Source organism: Arachis ipaensis, chromosome B05 (assembly GCF_000816755.2).
Source record: "Arachis ipaensis cultivar K30076 chromosome B05, Araip1.1, whole genome shotgun sequence".
Classification (NCBI taxonomy): Eukaryota; Viridiplantae; Streptophyta; class Magnoliopsida; order Fabales; family Fabaceae; genus Arachis; species Arachis ipaensis.
In genome coordinates this window covers 35,306,386-35,311,343 of record NC_029789.2, presented here as the reverse complement: position 1 = coordinate 35,311,343, position 4,958 = coordinate 35,306,386, and the positions used below count along the sequence as shown (strand labels likewise).

The window sequence follows — 4,958 nt, the reverse complement described above, 5'->3', positions numbered from 1 at the left end:
GGTTAAATAATTTAAAAAATAATTATATTTTATAATTTTATAGTATAATTATAAAAATTATTATATTATATATATTTTGTCCCACTAAAAATATTCTAGATCCGTTACTGTTTATACTTAACATACAACTCAAGGAAATGTATTACTGGCATCGATTTGAATCAACGATTAAATAATATTCAAATTAAAGGCGACATGCAATTATTCAATAACACGCGTGAAAGATAATAACACAAAAGTAAAATTGCGTCATAAACAAAGAGAATGTCAAAAATGCAATGAATCAAATTAAAAAATAATACGATAAAATGCACTTGAACAATCCTTGATGGATTTGGGGTGTGCAAATTGGAGTTTGGTGCCTCAAATTTAGGAGCAGCAACGACTGTTTGAATATATTAAGGGAAATTTAAAGAATAATAGTAATGGGAGTCTAGAGGGCCAACAAATTTATTAAATTTTGGCCAGCACTTAGCCAGCAAAAAGAAAATGAATAATTGTCTATCATTAGATGAAATCTCACACCGTTAAAAATACACTATTGATGGCTAATTAATAGCTACAACCACAAAATCTGCTGCCCCTAACACTCCTCGTATAGTAATATCCATTGCTTAAATCTCATCCGTAGCATAATCTATGATTGTTAGAAAAAGGATAAGAACTAAAGCCATCAACGATGATCAGACTAACAAGTTTGTACTATTTTACTAATAGAAGATGCCATAAAGTAATAAATGAGCCTTTGCTGCATATGAAGACCCATTTCATGGATCAAATAGGAACAAATAGCTGACATCAGATTGATGCAACAAAGCTGCTTCTTTTATCTTTCTGTTAACAAATGCCTATATTAATTTAAGAAAGCCACATTGTTATATGCCACACATGCAAAGCCTTAAAAGAGAGAACGTTTCATGAGAAAGCGAGAAAAAACATTATAAAAAGAAAAAGAAGAAAAAAAGACGATGATGATGATGACGACGACAACCTGAAGAAACATACTGGTTAAGAATTTTTGACACAAGACAAAGCTATTTCAATAGCTTCTACTAGATACTCATAACATACATCATAAAGCAGCATGTTTCTTTGTCTGATCTCAAGTTGTCCATGAAAAATGGTTTTTTGACACAAGGGCACATTCTATACTGGAGGAAAATAAGAAGTCTCGAAAAAGAAGAAAGGGTGAAAAGGAAAGAATTCTCGCCAGCTTATGTTTTGCCATTAGGTTTTGGTGATTGTTGCAGAAACTGATGGTGATATGGAGAGGCATGGATACCATGGGGTATTGAAAGACTCCTCTGCGCATTCCGGGCGAGGAACACTCCTTGTGTCCGCCCATTTCGGGTATTTGGACTAGGGCTAAAGCGGTCAGCTTGCATCGATTGGAAGTAATATGAAGAGCTTGCCATGTCCCTAAGACTTAGCAGAGGCTTTAGATCTTCTACAACTTCACTCATTAGGGGTCTGGCTTTTGGATCTCTACTAAGACAGCGAGCGGCAATTTGGGCAGCTTTTTGAGCTCCTTTTATGGAGAAATGGCCTTCAAGGCGAGGGTCCAACAGCCTATAGAACCTTCTCTTCTCTCCCAGATGCGGCCGAGCCCATTCCACAAGGTTATGTTCGCCATTGGGACGGTGTTTGTCCATAGATCTTCTTCCGGTCAACATCTCAAGTAGTACCACTCCAAAACTATACACGTCACTTCTTGATGTAAGATGACCTGCGACACGAGTATCTTAAATTATGCAACTGCGCAATCCTATCAGCAAAATGTATGCATAACCTTTTTGAAAGTTTATGCAGACAACTACAATAATCAAAACTCCAAGTACATAATGATCTGAACAATAAATGTGATTTCAGAGGAAAACAACTAATAGCATGTTTAGTTTCCCATAAGCGATGCGGAAACCTGATTTTGGAGTTTTCAACAACAATCGTGTACCAAACATTAAAACTTAACAATCTCATAAGGAATTACATTCAAAATATTTCAGTCTGGAGAGTCATTCCTAGTAAAAATGTGATTTCACCAATAAATAACAGCTAATACTTGAATTTTGGACTTGCCATATTGAACTAAACTTACCTGTCATGACATACTCCGGTGCTGCATAACCATAGGTTCCCATCACTCGGGTAGACACATGGGTTTTATCTCCTTCTGGACCATCTTTGGCAAGTCCAAAGTCTGAGAGCTTGGCGTTGTATTCCTGAATTGGCATGATATTACAAGACTATATATTACTGGTCGTTCAGCTTCTTCGTGAAGAAAAGCAAGACCCTTAGCTGCTCCTAGTGCAATTTTCAACCTAACGGACCATGGAAGAGGCATGGATCCTACACACGATATGATTTCTACATGAGAACATCAACAAGGATAAACAATCGAAATACAATACAGAGCAAAAGTTAATTTTATGTTCACAATCTACCCATGTTATATACAACAATGCTAAAGCCAACAGGAATAAAGTGAGATATAAGAAGGACAGCTTGGTAAACAAGCATCCCGCGTTAACGCAAGGTCCGGGGAAGAATAAAGTGAGATATAGTATAATTGACAACTAAACATTATTGTTAAATCACTCAGTTGTCAGTACTAGAACATATAAATAAGAATTAAGAAGCACACCTCTGCTTCTGCCTTCAAATCTAATTTCCAGGTGAAAATACATTGTCATTTCAATGATATAAAATTTCAAAGTGCAGGAATGGTCCAACTATTATTGCTGGAAAAGAAAATGTGGAAACTAATCGGTCAAAAGTAGTTGCTTACTCCTAAATAAGTGATTTTCTAGGCTTCCCCGAGGCATGAACTCATACACTAGCAACCTTTGATCATCTTCAATGCAGTACCCTATAAGCTTAACAAGGTGTGGATGGACTAGATCACCAAGAAAGTTTACTTCAGCCTGTAACATGAACCAACAAGAATTCAAAACCGAAAAAAGATGCAATTGTACAGGAATATTTGAAAGAAAGAAATAAAGTAAAATTAAAAGCATACAAACCAGCCATTCTTTATGGCCTTGGAGCCCATCATGGTTGAGGGTTTTTACGGCAACGGTAAGCCCTGTGCCAGGTTTCACTGGAGCAGTTCCATTTTCTTCAACCCATCCCTTGAATACGCAACCAAACCCACCTTCGCCAAGAAGACTCTCGGGCCGAAAATTTCTCGTTGCCAACTTAAGATCATTGAAAGAGAACTTCCGTAGCCTGGAGGCAACTTTAAGCTCCTCTTCGAGTTTAGAAGTTGATGAACTGCTTGCATTGCTAGTGGTCGTAGATGAGACTACTGGGGCCGTCGGTTCGCTTCGTTGGTCTCTACTTGTATCACTAGTTGATTTACTTTCAGCTAAAAGAAAAGCCAAAGAGAGAAAAGATTATAAGAACAAGCTCTAAAGTAGCATCATGCACTTTCAAACTTGGACAAAATGGGGAAATAAGTACCAACTCAAGATTTATTTGTTAAACCAACGATTGAACTTAAAAATAGTTTAACCCCTTTACAACATTTCTGAAATCCAGTTATTTCAAACATTTAATAGGATAAACTTCTGTTCTAATACACACTTTATCTGATATTATGTACTTTAACAAAAGCTTCAGATGCGACACTTTCCTAGCTAATCTAAAATATAAATCAACATTGGTTTCTCACTCATGAACTCGGAAAGCTACACGCAGTTAAAAGAGGAGAAAAAAAAAACCTTAATGATGGAGATTACAGCACATCTAATAGGATTAACATATTAATCCTGTGTCTGGAACCTGTTTTCATAGGCCATGTCAATTATTTAACATAACTAGATCTCAAATTGCTCAATATTGTTTTGATTAGATGCCACAGCAAAACTAATCCGACACCTTCATTTTCGGCATATCATTAGTTCATCATTCACATTCATAAAGTATGGTAAATTTTCACTTGGAAGAATTCTAGAGCAGACCAAACCAGACAAAAAGGTAAAGCAACATACAACCTTTGAGTAACATTTGTGTGCAATGAAAAACATTCCACAAACACATTTACCAACAAGGAACCTTCAAAGCACATCATGAGAAATTAAGCACAAAAGTAATAACAACTCTCAAAGAGGAAATAGAGATAGATTACCATCATGAGTGGTGGTGCCACTGACTGAGTTATCAACTTTGGGTCTTGAAGAAATGCAGCTCCCCATGAACCTTAGCCTAACCCAACACCCAGTCTCTCCCTCAAACTCCTCATCTTCCTCATCCACCACTACCTCCCCTTCCTTCTGCTTCAATTTCTTACTCTTCTTCTTCCCCTTTGATTTACACACATCCCAAGAATCTACCACCTTACCATTCTCAGCACCCAAACCCATGGCTCTAGCAAAGAGACCAAACCCCAGATATCATCAAAACCAAAACCACCACCACAATTCCCACAAAAAAAAAAAAAAAACTTTTAAATTCCCCTACTCTCCCACCACCATATCCACTAAAATTTTGATACAAAAGGGGCTAAAAATCACAACTTTTCATATCAGAACAGTTCAAAACAGTGCAACTGAGAAAACCCAAGAGGAAAGAGAAACGGATCACATGAAACAGATCAAAGTACCCAAATGAAAAGGGGTGGTGGGAAAAGCACAAGAAGAAACTTGAACCCTAGATTGATGATGAAGGATGATGGGTTGGGAAATGAGAAAGGAAGGGTAAAAGAAGAGAAGAGAGAGTGAAGTGGCAGCTTTTAACGAAGAAAGAAAACACTCGCAGAGAGAGCAGAATACCTGAGAGCTGAGAGCTGAGAGCTGAGATGAAACTCAGAAAACTCCGCTAAGCTCAAAGAATAGAGAGAAATCTCTCAGTGATTGGAGGGTCCCTCGTTACTGCTACACAAACACAATGCTGCAAAAGGAAAAACAAACAAACCAACATACAGACAAACAAACAAATGTTGGCAAATTAATCAAATTAAT

At 37.2% G+C, this 4,958-nt stretch overlaps 1 pseudogene; it reads right to left on the bottom strand.

The window, feature by feature from the left end:
* On the bottom strand, window positions 825–4,908 carry LOC107643528 (annotated as a pseudogene).